General features: G+C 48.6%; 1 protein-coding gene across 2 annotated transcripts in view; it reads left to right on the forward strand.

Moving 5' to 3' along the window:
* LOC147701481 (carnitine O-palmitoyltransferase 1, liver isoform-like) overlaps positions 1 to 17,258 on the forward strand; it is a 459,588-nt gene that overhangs the window by 208,477 nt on the left and 233,853 nt on the right. The gene's annotated exons all lie outside the window — the stretch shown is intronic.

Consider the following 17,258-nt stretch of genomic DNA (forward strand, 5'->3'; position numbering starts at 1 on the left):
ATAAGTGTTACACATTAAAAGAAGATAAACCCCCAGTTCTTAGTAAAAGACCCCTGTGCCCCCTGTATCTCCAGCCATCAAGACCTTCCTGATGACTCCACTACTTACCATGACCTTACAAGTAGGGCAGCCACTTTCTACACAGTACCACTACACACTGAGCCTCTAGGGGATGATTTTTTATTAGAGACTCCCTTATCCACTCAGTGTTTGCCACAATACCGGCCAATGCTCAAGGATATGCTCAGGCACATTCAGGACGTTTTCAATTACCCAGTTGGGTCCAGGGTTATTACTCCCAGGATAGATGTAAAATAAATAAATAAATAATAACATTCTCCTGTTGACCCTACCTATATTAAGGGACAGCTTACACCTGACTCCCTAGTGATGGGCACCACCGGTTAAAAGGCAAGCTCTCAAACATCTTTTGAGCCACCTCAACCAGATAAAGAGAGTAAAATACACTCTGTGGCGAAGAGTGGTTGCGCAATCTGCCAACCACTGAAGGACTGAGAATTTAATTTGGTCTTTTACCACGGTATGATAGGGCCCACTGGGATGAGATGAAGGAGATTCTCCAGCATCTCCCAGAAAAACACAAGAGCCGTGGGAGTTTGCACCGCCCTTATCACCGGAAGGAGTTCTGTGTGGCTGTAAACTTGATTACAGCCTGTTCCAGCACAAGAGTCTAACAATTAAGGCAGCGCTTCGAACCTGGAGCCCACTGGAGGGCTGTAAAGAATGAAGGAAGATGAAATTGGGCAAAATAAAATTTCGTAATAAACACGGACCTCACCTGTGGGGAAAAATTAGGACTACTACTCCCGGCATGCTGCTCACCGGGGAGCACTTGCCTTATGAGTAATGAATGTGGCATTCCATTGCTGTGTGTTGCGACGTGGCCCGCCCCATGATTAAGGTACAGGAGCACCGAAACGCGCAGGGGACATTATTGGACTGGGCTCGGAATGCTGTTTTTATAAATAAAGGCTTTGTTAAGCTTTCTCTCGTGGAGTGCATCTCTAAAGCTTGGAGAATTGTTTGGAATATATATATATATATATATATATTCTACTCCTCCTTCTCCAGTGAACAAGCCTGCTGGTCAGGCGAAACGCGTCCGAGGGCGACAGAGAAATAAAACACTTTGGTCTGCACAAGTCTCGTCACTGGTAGTTTTTCTGCCTGGGAGGTGAAATATATATATATATCTATATCTATATCTATATCTATATATATATCTCCCGCAAAAAACACTTGGTTCCTGATCACGGTAGTTTTGTTAATACTACCGTGATCAGGAACCAAGTGTTGGAAACGCATAGGAGAGTTACCATCTGATTAAACATTTTCAAAAGCCAAGAGGAGTGCTGTGTTATTTATCTTTGCGGAGAATACTAAAGCGGGAAATTGTCCTGGTCTCGCGGCAAGCACCGACTATCAAAGAGCTCCCCTCGTAAAGGACTATTTGTGTATATATATATCTAGACGGTTTTGATGCACTGCTACATACATTTTACCTTCAAGAAACCAACCACGCTCCACCGCACCCAACAGCTACCTCGCCGCTGCTGGAGCAAAGTCACCGAAGACCAGCTGATCACCACCCTCGCCCAAAACCCACCCACCGACCCCCACCAACCCAGACACTGCAACCTCAGACAGTGGATCGACGACTGCGCCAACACCCTCGCCCCACTCAAGAAACCCTCCAACAACCACACCAGCAAGAGAGCCACTTGGTTCACCGACAAGCTGCAGACCTCTAAACGCGTATGCCGGAAACTGGAGAAGATATGGCTCCACGAACGCATTCCGGACAACCACGCAGCCCCCAAGGACGCCACCCGCAGACATCACCACCTCATCATATTAGCCAAGAGATCCTCTTTCAAAGACCGACTGCATAACCACGCACACGACAGCAAAGAGCTCTTGAGCATCGTAAATGAACTCTCCAACGCCAACGACATACCACCCTCACAAGAACTGTGCAACTCACTAGCCATCTTCTTCCACCGCAATATCGCTGACATCCATGACAGCTTCAACACCATGACCGCCCGAATACGCCAGACCCCATCTCCCCTGTGAACACCACCAGCGCCAATCGCCTGACCTTCTGGTCCAACGTCAACGACGACGAGACACGCAAGGTCATGAACTCCATCCACTCAGGATCTCCAACAGGCCCGTGCCCACACCACGTATTCAACAAAGCAGAGGCAGCCATCGCACCCCAACTACGGAAGGTCATCAACATCTCCTTCGAAACAGCGACATTCCCGGAAAGCTGGAAACACACTGAAATCAACGACCTTCTCAAGAAGCCGAAGGCGGACCTCAAGAACTTCCGGTCCATTTCCCTGCTCCCGTTCCAGGCGAAGGTCATCCAGAAAATAGTCAACATGCAACTGGCCCGCCACCTGGAAAGCAACAACATCTCTGATCCGTCCTAGTCCGGGTTCAGACGAAACTAGAGCACCGAGACAGCCCTCATCGCCGCCACAGACTACATCAGGCGCCAACTAGACAACGGCGAAACATCAGCCCTCATCCTCATGGACCTGTCAGCCGCCTTCGACACGGTCTGCCATCGCTCTCTAAAGACACGCCTCCTAGAAGCCGGAATCCAAGAGAAGGCCCTTGACTGGACCACGTCCTTCCTCTCCGGCAGAACCCAGAGCCTCCGCCTCCCGCCCTTCCGATCCAAAGCCACCAACATCATCTACGGCGTTCCCCAGGGCTCATCCCTCAGCCAGACGCTATTCAACGTCTACATGGCCCCCTTCGCACAAGTGGCCCGCCAACACGACCTCAACATCATCTCCTACGCCGATGACACCCAGCTCATCCTCTCCCTCACCAATGACCCGCACACTGCCAAAACTAACCTCCACGAGGAAATGAAGGCCGTCGCCGACTGGATTAGCAACAGCCGTCTGAAGCTAAACTCGGACAAGACGGAGGTACTCATCCTCGAACCCACCCCCTCAGCCTGGGACGATTCCTGGTGGCCGACCACAATGGGAACAGCACCAACACCCACCGGCCATGCACGCAACCTAGGATTCATCCTCGACTCCTCTCTCTCCATGTCTAAACAGGTCTCCTCCTCCTGCTACAACACCCTCCGCATGCTCCGCAGGATCTACAAGTGGATCCCGATTGAAACCAGAAGAACGGTGACACAGGCCCTCGTCAGCAGCAGACTTGACTACGGCAATGCACTCTACGCAGTAATCCCAGCCAAACACCAACAAAGACTACAACGCATCCAAAACGCCTCCGCCCGACTGATCGTCAACGTCCCCCGCCGCAGTCACATCACCCCCCACCTGAGAGTCTTACACTGGCTCCCCGTCAACAAGAGGATTACCTTCAAGCTCCTCACCCACGCACACAAAGCACTCCGCAACGCCGGACCAGCCTACCTGAACAGTAGACTCAACTTCTACACCACCACCCGCCAGTTCCGCTCCGCCAGCCTCGCCCTCGCCGCTGTCACCCGCATCCAACGAACAACTGGCGGCAGATTTTTCTCCTACCTCGCAGCCAAGACCTGGAACACTCTCCCTACCCACCTACGGCAGACCCAAGACCTGCTCGCCTTCAGAAGACTCCTCAAGACCTGGCTCTTCGAGCAGTAGTGGCACCCCCACCCCTCAGCGCCTTGAGATCCTCACGGGTAAATAGCTCGCTTTACAAGTGCACTGATTGATTGATTGATGTTGGTGATTAAAACATACCAGTGATCATATGACTAGGCCAAATTAAAAATATGGAGCATTAAATAAAAGCCCCGATCAGAAAAAAAGATTTTTAAAAAAGGAACACCGCTTATACAGACTTTTGTGGTATATTTATCGAATTTGTACTGTTGCTCGACCTGTTTTGTGAGTTAATTCCTTATTGGAGAACAAGCTGACATCGTCAGGTGCACACTCAGCATATGTGTGATCTTTATGAAATCCATACAAAGCAAGTTCATAGTTGACAGTCTGTGTGTTTAATGGATCAGCAATTGATTGCTCGTGTTGGGTACTTGATGGTAGTCGCGGCTCCTCTTCAGGGGGCTTGAAAGATATTACGTTAATATATTCATCAAGGACTGCGTCAAATTGCCACCAGTGACATGGCTCTGTCTTGAGTAGCATCTTGCATAAGGGACAGGTGCATGCTCGTCATTGTCTCTGGTGCTCATGTGGAGGTTGAAAAATCATTTCCATAGCGAGATAAGCCTCTCTGGACCATTTCCAATATAAGTCCAAGATGATTTCAGTCGCACTGTTTATACACCAGAAAAATGGTTTTACTTGCCTAGCATCCATTTTGCAAAATGTGAGCATCCAGTGCTCGCTGAGTTTAGATAGCCCAGCATGTAGCATGCTCTCTGCTGCTTTGCTCAGCTAGATTTGTGTACTCCATGTTGTTGATTTCCAAGTCGCAATAGGAGAAAATGATGATGCCACAGCCCATAGGCAGTATGATGATTGAAAATACTCCAAAAAGGCTGGAGAACAAAAACTGGAAAAAATGATGGAATCCGCATAAATACTGCTTTAAATCCAGTCACCAGCCCAGCTCCAGCGTTCTTAAAAAGATGCAAGACAGCAGTTATGACAATTTAATTATCGTTTGTACAGTATCTGCAAAATGCGTCTGGTATTGTTTATGTACCAGCCTTTGAGTTTCTGTAGCTGTTCTGGCTGTCTGCAGATTAACCTCAAGTCAGAGGGACTTCTTTTTGCAAATGAACAGACAATAGTTTGTTTAAATCGTCCAAACGCATACATTTCATGCTCATACTTTTTTGGATATGTCTTTTAGTTTTTCTTAGATATGCATCTACCACAAATACATTTACATAGTATATAGCTGCAAGGCATAGTATTTCCGCTTGTCATTACAGGTTTACAACTATGCAAGAGTTTAGTACTGAAATCCTATATTTTGCCATTACTCAATAGTGTGTACGTTAGTGTTCACAATTTAGGGGGTGGGTTGTGCACGTTTTACAATTTTGCAAGATATATCCAACAGAACATCAACAATAATATTCTACATTCTAATAAAGATATGTTGGGGGCAGAGCAATATGGATGTGGTCTCTGTATTATTATAACTCTCATTTCACCCCTGTCATCACATGCTCCCTCTTTCCTTTATCCCGATGCAGGGTATCACAGAATAATGTGGCGTCACTACTGCATAGTTTGTTCTGATAGATACATCTGCCGTGTGGATTCCTCACCTTGTGAATATCCCCCTTGCGTCAGCAACATTCGGAAATTCTTTTTGTAGCTTCGCGCTGACGTGGACGCGGACGTCACAGAGACACGGCTCCGCTCGCGACTCCGCTGACGTCACCGACGCCTACAATAGGCCCACGCCGGCGTGATGACATCAGTTCCCTTTTTTCCGCGTCGTCGACGCTAACGGTTTTCAGGGATCGTGCTGTAGCTTTACAGTAACTTTGTTACTATTTACCTGTTATTCTGTATAACTTTATATTCTTCGAGATGTCGTCGAAGAAGACTGGTTTCAAGGCTTGCGGCGAATGTGGCAAGACTATGTCCATCACCGATCCACATGACTGCTGTGTCTGGTGCTTAAGCTCCAACCATGACGTCGAGGACTGTGCTTGCTGCAAGAAGATGACCTCGAAGGCGCTAAGAGAGGGAGAGGCGAAACTCCTTGTGGCTAAGCTAAAGAGTAAGAAGGAAAAGAAATCTTCGAAGTCTCGGACTCGTCGTTCGAGATCGAGGTCTCGATCGAGGTCACGCTCGGAGTCGTCTTCAGCTCACGCTTCGAAGTCTTCGAGGAAGAAGCACAAGAAGAGGAGCCATGAGTCTCGTCATCGCTCCGGAAAAGACTCTGGTTCGAGACCGAAGTCCCAGGTTAAGCTCCTGAGTAAAGAGGTGGTTTCGGAGTCGGAGCATGTCTCTGTTGGTGAGGCTTCACAACCAGGTGCACCCGAATCACAGGAGCAGGCCCATTCTCCAGTTCCATCCAATCCTTCTGGTCGGGAGGATGAAGGTGAGGAGCAGGGGGCTGGTGAAGTCGAGGTTCCGGTGCCTGCGGGTTCGTCGACCCCGGTTCCTGGACTCGTTGAAGAGGTCGACGTCGTCTCTACTCCGCCTCCTCAGGAACGACCCAGAGAATCTTATCCTGAGTTTCCAGGTCAGGATCCATCTCAGTTTCTGAACGCCATGTTTGGTGTCTATTCTAGGGCAATGTTCCCGTCTGGTGCACCTGTTGGTCCCACCGGTCCTATGGCTTTCAACTTGGGTGTTCCCCAGGCTTACGCCCCTGCGCCCTTCATGCCTTTCATGCCGGCTATACCACCGCATTGGCATTTTCCGACACCTCCAGTGTCGTTGACGCCGAAGCGCTCGACGCCGACTCCGTCGACGCCAGTCACATCGACGTCGATGGGTTCGACGCCGGCTCCGGCGCCATCGGAGTCGATTCCGAACCCGTTGGCTTCGGTTGTGAAGGAAAGGTCTCGGAGAAAGGCTCAGAGGCTCCTGGAAGAGGATAGGCATCTGTATTCAGATACTGAAGAAGGAGAGTTACGGGATTCTGAGGATCCTTTTGAGGATTTGTGTGAGGCCAGTGGGCTTGAACTGTCACCTGAGTGGGAGTTGGCTTCAGTTTCCAATGTGCCATCAAAGGATGTGGTGCCTTATCACACTGTTATTAAAAAAGCAGCGAGTCTGTTGAATGTTACTCTTCCTACTGCTGACTATAAGCCTAACATCTTGACTGAGGTTCTTCATTCTCCCTCGTCAGTAGTTGAGCCTGTGTTACCCTTCAACGAGGCCTTGACTGAGCCCTTCTATGAGGTTTGGAAGAAGCCTTTGTCTGCTCCTGCAGTTTCAAGTACAGTTGCGAGGAGGTACAGAGTGGCACCTGAGGATCCTGCGTTTTTATCGATTCATCCCTTGCCTGAGAGTTTGGTGGTGCAGGCTGCTTGCTCTAAGAAATCTGCTGGAGCTTTCCCACAGGTTCCTGGGGACAAGGAATCCAGGAAGCAAGATCAGGGTGCCAGGAAGGTCTTCTCATCAGCCAGTATGGCTTTAAAGTCAACCAACGCAACGTGCCTGATGGGGAGGTATATCCATGCCTTGATGGATTCTGTCAAGCAGCTAGTTCCGAAAATTCCTGAAGATGACCGGAAGGATTTTCAGGAGGTGATTTCAGACACTCAAGCAGCTGCGAGACAGGTGATTCAGAGTGGCCTGGACACTGCTGATTCGGTGGCAAGGGTCATGGGTTCATCTGTGGCCACCAGGAGGGCCGCCTGGCTTAAGTCATCAGAGTTCTCTGCGGACGTCCAGTCTGCATTGTTGGACTTGCCTTTTGATGGCTCAGGATTGTTTAGCAAGAAGGCTGATGCTGCCTTGGAACGTTTTAAGGACAGTAGGGCCTCTGCAAAGTCCTTGGGTCTTCAGTCCAGAGGAACTACTGGTAAACGCTTCAGGGGGTTCGGAAGATCTTCCTTTCTCTCTTACAGATCTTCCCAGCAGCAGCCTCAGCAGCAACAAAATACGCTGTACAAGTCGTACAGGGGCAGACAAAGATCCCGCCCTAGAGGTCGTCAATCCTCCTCCTCCTCCTCCTCCTCGGTCTGCTTACTCATTTCCTACAAGATTGGGAATTAATTACATCGGATCTTTGGGTTCTCAATCTTGTAGGGGATGGGTATGCACTTCCTTTCCGGGAATTCCCTCCCAATTACCCTCCTTGCCAGGGTTATTGTTCGGAGGACCACCTACTTCGCCTGCAGGAAGAAGTTCTGGCTCTTTTCAAAAAAGGTGCGATAGAGGTGGTTCCAGAGCAGGAAAGGGGTCAGGGGTGCTACTCCCGGTATTTCCTGATCCCCAAGAAAGATGGCAGGCTTCGGCCTATCCTGGATCTCAGGATCTTGAACCTTTACCTGAAACAGGAAAAGTTCAAGATGCTCACTCTTGCACAGGTTCTTAAAGCGCTGCTGGAAGAAGACTGGAAGAAGACTGGATGGTGTCAATCGACTTGCAGGATGCGTATTTTCACATTCCCATCCTGAAGTCGCACAGGAAGTATCTCCGTTTTACGGTTGGGTCACAACACTACCAGTTTGTGGTCCTTCCGTTTGGTCTTACTACTGCGCATCGAGTCTTCACCAAGGTGATGGCAGTGGTGGCAGCTCATCTCAGAAGATCGGGGATACATGTGTTTCCGTATCTAGACGACTGGCTGATCAAAGCGGAGTCGCCGGAGAAGGTGCTCCATCATCTGCAGTAGACAACTCAGTTGTTGCACAGGTTGGGTTTTTCGATAAATGTACCCAAATCTCACCTGGTGCCCTCACAGCGCAACCTGTTCATAGGTGCGGTACTGGACACTACTATATGTCGCGCATTCCCTCCCCCTCAAAGGATTCGCGACATTCAGGAGATGATTCCTTTGTTTTTCCCTGGAGCGGTTGTTCCAGTCGTGAAGGTCCTTCGCCTGCTCGGTCTGATGGCTTCTTGTATTCTATTGGTCAACCATGCACGCTGGCACATGAGGGCACTCCAGTGGTGCCTCCGCAGGCAGTGGTATCAACACAACGGAGATCTCTGGGAGTCAGTGAAGATCTCCAGAGAAACTGCGGCGGATCTGTCTTGGTGGAGTGTGGAAGGCAATCTGTCTCAAGGAAAGCCTTTTCAGATTCCTCCTTCGGTTGCCACAGTAATATCGGATGCGCCACTCTCGGGTGGGGTGCTCATCTGGGGGACCTGGAGGTCAAAGGTCTTTGGTCTCCAGAAGAAAGGTTGCTTCACATCAACCTACTGGAATTGCGGGCAATACGTCTGGCGCTCAAGGCCTTCCTCCCTTCCCTTCGCGGTCAGTCGGTTTAAGTCCTGACGGACAACACGACCGCGATGTGGTACATCAACAAACAGGGAGGTGTAGGGTCGCAGTGTCTCTGCAAAGAGGCTCTGCGTCTCTGGTCCTGGGTTCAGGACCATCAGATTTGTCTAATGGCAAATCATCTGGCCGGAGTTCTGAACGTTCGTGCAGACAGTCTGTCGGCAGTTCTCTGCCGATCACGAGTGGAGGCTCCATCCAGAGGTAGTTCTCGACATCTTTCGGATGTGGGAGACTCCTCGGGTGGATCTGTTCGCCACTCACGAGAATGCTCACTGCCTGTCATTCTACAGCCTCCAGTTTCCGATGCAGGGAGCCTTGGGGGACGCGTTTCAGTTGAGTTGGAGCTCGCAACTACTTTACGCGTTTCCTCCCATACCCTTGATTCCTCGGGTTCTGAGGAAAATTCGCCAAGACCGGGCTAGAGTCATATTGATTGTCCCGGATTGGCCAAGAAGGGTGTGGTACTCAGACCTTCTCCACCTCTCCTCTCACCCGCCGCTCCGTCTCCCTCACAGGGCAGATCTCCTCTCTCAGTTGGAGGGGCAGGTTCTACACCCACACCTCCAGACCTTACACCTTCATGCCTGGAGATTGAACGGGGCAACCTGATTTCTTTTTCTCTCCCTCACTATGTGGTGGATGTCATTTTGTCAGCCAGGCGTGACTCCACTAAGTCCATCTATTCTTATAGGTGGTCGAAGTTTGTTGTTTGGTGCAGGGAGAAGTCCATAGACCCTTTGAGGGCCCATTTATCTGATGTTCTCCAGTTTGCCCTTTCTCTGGCTCAGCAGGGGCTGGCTGTTGCCACGGTGAAGGGTTATCTGTCAGCGCTGTCAGCGTTTATCTGTTTGCCTGACCAGCCTTCTCTGTTTAAATCTCCTATAGTTTTGAGGTTTTTGAAGGGCCTCATTAATAAGTTCCCTCCTGTCCCTTTTATTGTGCCTCAGTGGGATTTGAATCTGGTTCTGACATTTTTAATGGGTGCTCCTTTCGAGCCTCTTCGTAAATGTCCCATGAGGCTCCTGACTTTCAAAACTGTTTTCCTCGTTGCAATAACCTCGGCAAGGAGGGTAAGTGAGCTTCAAGCTCTTAGTTCCAAGCCCCCTTTCCTGTCCATTCATGCTGATCGAATGGTTCTAAGGACCAGGGCTGCTTTTCTGCCGAAGGTGGTGTCTTCTTTCCACCTTGGTCAATCCGTCACCCTCCCTTCCTTTTATCCTCCCCCTCACCCTTCCAAGGAGGAGGAGAGGTTGCACCGTCTGGACCCTAAGAGGGCGGTGTCTTTTTATTTGGACAGAACTAGAGACTGTCGCATGGATGACCAGCTCTTTATTGGCTTTGCTGGCTGCAAGAAGGGAAGAGCGGTTCATAAGAGGACTTTGTCAAGATGGATCGTCCTCTGCATTAAGATCTGCTACTCTTTGGCCGGTAAGGAACCACCAGAGGGCATAAGAGCTCATTCGACTAGGGCTAAGTCTTCGACCTCTGCTTTGGCTAGAGGTGTGCCTGTAGAAGATATTTGTAGGGCCGCAACTTGGTCTTCCCTCCACACTTTCGCGAAGCACTACTGCTTGGATACCGAAGTGAGGAGGGATGGTCATTTTGCGCGCTCTGTTCTTCAGGATTTCCTGGTCTAGAAGAGTGGACACCCTCCTCCGGGAGTGGGGACTGCTGTGGGACTCTATTCACAAGGTGAGGAATCCACACGGCAGATGTATCTATCAGAAGAACAAGTTACTTACCTTCGGTAACGCTTTTTCTGGTAGATACAATATCTGCCTGTGTATTCCTCACTGACCCACCCGTCTCCCCGTTGTCCACTCTTCTTTGCCAGAGTATCTCTAATGGATTGTTTTATTGTAAAATGTTTATTTGCATTTGCTTCACACTGTGTGTTACTTTTATTTCTACACTGTGTATATTGTGTACATTTCTACTGTCATCGGTCCGTCCGTGTGCCTCGAAGGCACGGAAAAAAGGGCGGAACTGATGTCATCATGCCGGCTCGGGCCTATTGTAGGCGTCGGTGACGTCAGCGGAGTCGCGAGCGGAGCCGTGTCTCTGTGACGTCCGCGTCCACGTCGGCGCGAAGCTACAAAAAGAATTTCCGAATGTTGCTGACGCAAGGGGGATATTCACAAGGTGAGGAATCCACAGGCAGATATTGTATCTACCAGAAAAAGCGTTACCGAAGGTAAGTAACTTGTTCTTTACCGTAGTTGCAATAGAGGGGTAATTATTATATTCGGGTAACCTGGGGTAGGATTTATTGGGTGGGGAGAGTCTTCTCCTACTTGTGTGAAGCAGGAAGCGCTACTTAGTAGTGTCTTTGTTGGGCCCTGTCGGGGTGTTGAGTGTGGCATATGGGGCTACATCCATTATGGCCTCAATGGCAGTAAGATATGCCCTCCAGTCGGGAGTATTCAATGGTTTACGTTTAGTTGAGCGCTTGGTGACCCTTAATATAAAATGTTGCCCACTTGTTGGTACTATTGTTTCCTTGGTCTCTGTCAGTATTTCCGATGTCTTTGTCCAGAACTCTACTATATTCTGGCACAACCATACCATATGAACAAACGTGGCCTCTGAGGCATTACATGCCGGGCGGTTGTCCGCTGCTCCTGGGTACATTTTGGCTATTCTCTGAAGGGTTAAATAAGTATGATGTAGGTAATTAAACTGTGTGTATGTAAATCTTGCATGTATTGTGAGTACTTTTGGGGATCCTATGCATTGTTCGCATTGTTTATCTGACAGTGTAATTGATAGTTCCTCATCCCAATAGGCCCTCAGACACGCCAGTGAATACGTTTCATCTTGGAGCAATGCGCTATATAACATTGTGATGGCTAGGCTGGCTGTACCATGCAGCAGGAGTGTTTGGAGGAGTCTGGATATCTTTGGCTCTGCGTGTGTTGTTTTCCATTCTACTCTCAATTGGTTTGCTAAGGAGGCCTACAACAAGAAGGAACCCAGAGATACTCCGTTATCATCTTCTATGGCATCAAATGTGTAAAAAATTGAGTCTATGAACATGTTGTCTCGTTTGTCCAGTCCTGCGTTGGACCAAATCATTGCCTCTGTTCTATGGCCTCATGTTACATGTCCTGGTGATGCGGGAATATAAGGGGCAAAGGGTTTTTTGCTGTACAGGCACCCGCATGATCTAGTGGTATTCATCAAGCGGTTACTTATTTTTTGGGGTACGACAGTATCTTAACCGAACAACTACTCAGAGTGCGGTTGTGTGTGTCGATGCTGTCAATTCTCCCAGTTCCAATATATTTTGACCTGCTATCCAACTGGTCGGCCATTGTTACTGAGCGGCTACATAATAATAATAATAAATTGGGGCTCCAAAACCCCATTCATACAATGGTGCATACAATTTAGAGAGATCAGTTTCCTATTCTTACCCCATATTAGTGCCACCAGCACTGATCTCAAATCTTCAAATACTCTCTGGGGTACTTGTAAAGGAATGGCTGTGAAGAAATAGAATAGCCTCAGTAGAAGAGCACATTGGAGATGGCGATACAACCCATGAGTGAGAGGGGTAGTTCTTTCCAAAATGGATCTGGCACTGGATACCTTCCTACTCAGATTCCCATCTAATAAGTCTGCAGGTGAGTGATACACCTGGACCCCTAAATATCTTAAGTCCATGAAAACGGCGTGGTCGGGAGAGCGCCTCTGTTCAGACGTTAAGGGGGTCATAGGAAAAAGATTTTTCTCAATTAACTGTAAGCCGAGAAATCTTTCCAAATTGCTCTAGTAGCAACATCAGTTCAAGTAGGAACGTAGCACTACCGCACATGTATATAAGTGCGTGATCCACGTACAATGAAAACATTTATCATATGCATTATTCCCCAGTTCAATGCTTGCTTGCGCAGTGAGCGTGCCCGCGGTTCCATTGCAAGTGCAAAGATTATAAGTGATAGCGGGCCTTCTTGTTGTGTTCCTCTTTCGATTTTGAATTGTTCCGAGATAATTGAGCCAGTCCGGACATGCAGTAGGGATATCCACTTCATGAAGTATGGCTCCATACCATAACGTGTAAGTACATCTGGTAGATAGGACCAGCTGAGAGTATCACATACTTTCTGTATGTCTAGAGATGCTTGTTTTTTGCGCAGTCCATCAGCATGAACAGTGTACGTAAATGTAAAAAGTGCACCTGTTCAGTATAAAGCCATTTTGGTCTGTGTGCACCAGCAATTGGACCGCCTCCATTAATCTATTGGCTAATATTTTCCCCAGATTTTTGTAGTTGGTTTTTAATAGGGACAATGGACGATATGATCCAAGGAATAGTGGGGCATTGACCAGTTTTGGGAGTACTACCAGGAGGGAGGAGTGTGCCTACATTATATGCTTCCAGAAACATTTTGTGTAGGTGGGGTACTAGTTGAGAGCGGAACGTTGCATAGAACTCTAGTGGCCAGCTGTCTGCTCCTGGGGTTTTTACCTTCTGTTGTGTGGCTTCTTCTTTCTCTGTGGTCGTGATAGGAGATTTCAGCTCAGGCAGCATAGCCGGTGAGCAGCGTGATGCCCTCCAGAAAGGATTGCAGGTCCAAGATACTATTCCCTGTTGTGCACAGTATAAGGTTGAGTAACATGTATAAAAGGCGTTGTTTATCTTAGGTTGTGTATTAATTATTTGTCCAGTACAATCTATGAAGGCCAATATTGAATTTCTAGGTGTGTCTATGCTTAGCAACCAGACCGACACTCTGCCAGCCTGATCCCCCTCTGCGTGCTGCTTGGCTATGTATTCTCTGTAATCTATTTCGCTGAAGCTGTCTATTAATTATTTGAAACTTAGTTTGATTTTTGTTAGGTGTGGTGCCGATAGTGGGTGTCGGGAGCTCCCTGCTCTAGGCGCCTGATCTGATTCCAAGTGTGCTATTTCCTTGCATAGTATCATTTTAATGTGTATAGTGTCTTGATCATATGTCCGCTCAACACTACTTTAAATGCAATTCTAAAGTTGCGGTAGTTCCTGCATTTTCATGAAAATAGGAGACAATACTCTCAGATAGGGAGGTACGTAATAATATATCAACGCTTCCACAGGGAGCCGCAATGTTGGCATACTTGACCTGGTCCTTCCCTATGCCAAATACAGCTGCAGACGGCTATAATCTGAGAGCGTGCTGCCCAGGTACTCCACTCGGGTCACCCTAGCGAGGGCCTCATGTGTCGTATTTCAAATCGATTCAGGTATGTAAGTCATGCAGTCCTGAGTAGTGTGAGTACTCCCAAACTTCAGGTTTTTAACCCCTCCAAGCTTCCTGTTTCTGTAGGTTATCCAGTGTTGGGGTATCTTTCAAAGATTCACATGCTTAGAATCATCCCCGCCCACGAGGTGGGAGTCTCGCGGTACAATAAAACATATACATTATAGTCATAATACCATTATACCATAGGCTACAGTGTAAGGAAAAGTCACTACAATAGCCTATCTCAGTCTTTTTGTAAAAAGAACCAAACTTGGAAAGCAGCCAATCAGGCAGCAGCACTGTAAGAAGTTGGCCTGATATATGATGTTCACTAGTTCTAGTGACCACCTTGTATCAGTTCAAACAACCCTTATGGTGATTGGTTGTAAGTCAACCTTATAGACCAGCTATCCTAGTGGTAGCGTGGACAAAGCAGTCTTAGGCTAAACTCTTTTGGCATGTGAAGAGAGCTGTATTACCATATGTAACCCCCTTGAACACCAAGTGAAAGGACACCACACAGGATATATATTCAAAATATATATGTATTTATTACTACAAATAGTCGCCTGAACTCTTTATGAGCACAGAAGCAAACACGTTAAAACAATTCAATTGATAAGTATACAAAAGTTGCACAAATATGGATAGGCCCGGGTGGCCCCTAAAACCATATACTAAAGAAGTGGTATAAGTGCCACAAGTCGAAAGCTGGGGCTATGCTGTACTAACGCAAGTTAGGAACTAGGAGTCCCACGGAATCTGGTTTGCAGTGCGCAAGAAGTTAGAAGCAGTTTACATTGAAGTCAATGGATGCGTAAAAGTTAAAAAGGTGAAGGTAGGAAGTCTTCCGGTCAGTCTAGAACTTAACCCTTTGGAATCTGGAAACTAGGAGTGTTAAACTACTCGGGGGCACCGGAGTGCCAGCGTTACCTCACCCACAGGAAGCGGGTGCAGTGGAGCCAAATTGTGTCGGGATTCTGCAGGAGTTCAGATGGAGCCTTGGAGTGTTGATGCTGCAGGCGACCTGATGTGAAGAGTTCCGGTGGATCCAAGGGTGGATCTGAAGAGGTGAAGACCTGAAAGCAGAGGGGACAATGTTCACAGTCACTAGTTAGTGACCGGCGTGGAACCAGGAAGGAACCAGGCGTTGTCGGGTGCCAACAGGTGATGTCGTGAAGCTTGTCTCTTCAGTAGCGTGGACTAGGTGACGATGGCGATGACCAGGAGTCACTCACGAGCTGTCCCACGTAGGCTCTAGCTGATGGCGGAGTCGGCTTCTTGATCGGAGCAAACAGGCCTTGGCTAATGCAAGCCACGCAGGAAACAGAGAAGGCTTCTTACTCTAACCAGCAAGGTCAGAGGAGTTGCTGCTTTTGGGAGCAGCAAGGGCCAGTCTGGAGCAACCAGACCAGCATTGGAAAGTTGTCGTTTGGTCGCCAAAATGGCCTCTAGCCAACGGACTAGAACTGGATAGGCACGTCGAGTGGAACAAAGCAGAAGGGCCCCACGCAGATCTCGTGAGAGTTGGATGGCTGGTCCTTGGTGCAAATGTAGCTCGATGGTGGGGCTTCTCAAGACCCAAAGCACATCGATGAGGGTGCCTCAGGTGCTGCGCATTCAGCTTCCCGTGGACTTTTCAAGAGGTCCGGTCCCACGTCTCAGGTCGCCTCCACTCGTCTCAGCTTTGCAGGGACTGTAGATCGGGCTGTTAGATGTCTGGGAATCTGGTTCTTGTCAGGCTCTGGGCTCGGGCTCCGGCGGGAGGCAGCGGCAAAGCAGTCGTTGATTGCTGGATGGTGCCTGTGTTCACGGGGTGGCCACTCCTTGGCCACAAGGGAGATTCTTCAGTCTTCTGAGCAGCAGAACGTCGAAGGTCCAGAGTTTCTTCTTGTGTAGTCGAATTTCAGGGTAATCTGCCGTCTTGGGACTCAGCTCCTACTTTTAAGCCAATTCTAGGGGCTGGACTACCTACTAGGTCCCTCCTATGGGTGGGACCAGGAAGGGGGGTGGTTACACCCCCTTTCCTTTGTCCAGTTTCGTGCCAGAGCTGGGGCTGGAGTGCCCCAGCACCGGTTTGAACTGGCCTATGCACGGGGACACCTTGTGTGCCCCGGGCATGTCGGATTCTATTTAGCCCTACCTAACCAGATACACAAAATCCTATCTGGGATGGTGCTAGCACCTCCCAAGGCAGGAAACCCTTTGTCCAAGCCTCCCTCGCTGGAAGGACTCTCAGCAGCAGGAGGTCAGACTTGTGTCTGTGGTGGCAGCATCCATTTTGTGATGCTGAGGTTCTGTTTAACTTTAACCGGGGTTCAGGTTGTGTACATGTCGTGTCCCTCTAGAAGGGTGGAATGCTACCCCCGTCGCCAGAATTGGCGAGTGGGTAGTATTTCAATTCGTATGACACCTTACTCGACATGTTTTGATAATGTCAAACCAGAATAAGCATTTAACCGCAAGGTTCATAATGCACTTAAGAGTATATGGTATGACGCTATCAGGAAACAGCTAAAGGACATGGTTCCGAAAGCTGTAGACAGGCTCAGCTCATGCTAGAGCACCATCTCACACATAACCAAGCACTCTGCCTCCAGGATTGATAAGGCCTGCCATAGGAGTGACTTATAGGTTACTGTGTGTCCTTGTATGTGTTAGATATAGATATTTATTGCCTCTACCCAGCACACAAAGTCAAAGACTGCAGGATCTGCAGAACCTTTCCTGCAAGGACTTTGAAGGATCGTGAAGGACGCCTGCTGGTTTGGCTGGAGAAATTGAAATCATCTGAAGGGGTTTCTGAAGGTGAAGGAAGTCAAGTGTCCACCCCCATCTCCAAGAAAAGAGATAGATCTGGAGATCCTCCTGAGAAAATGAGCAAGAACTTGAAAACTTAATCTTCTGAAGCAGGACAATCCTCAAAAAGAGAAAAAGAAAGTCTCTTCTGAGGAGAAATCAGCAAACTACCTCAAAATCTCTTCAGGACCCTTCGTCGACAGCTAGAACATCTTCGTCAACGAGGAAATCACCACAAAAGGTGAGTGGATCTTCAGCGTTGAAGAAAATTACACCGTCGACGAAGTCTTCGTCGACTACGCCGTCGACGAGAGTCCCTATGCCGTCGAT

The sequence above is a fragment of the Lissotriton vulgaris genome, chromosome 7 (genome assembly GCF_964263255.1).
Source record: "Lissotriton vulgaris chromosome 7, aLisVul1.2, whole genome shotgun sequence".
Classification (NCBI taxonomy): Eukaryota; Metazoa; Chordata; class Amphibia; order Caudata; family Salamandridae; genus Lissotriton; species Lissotriton vulgaris.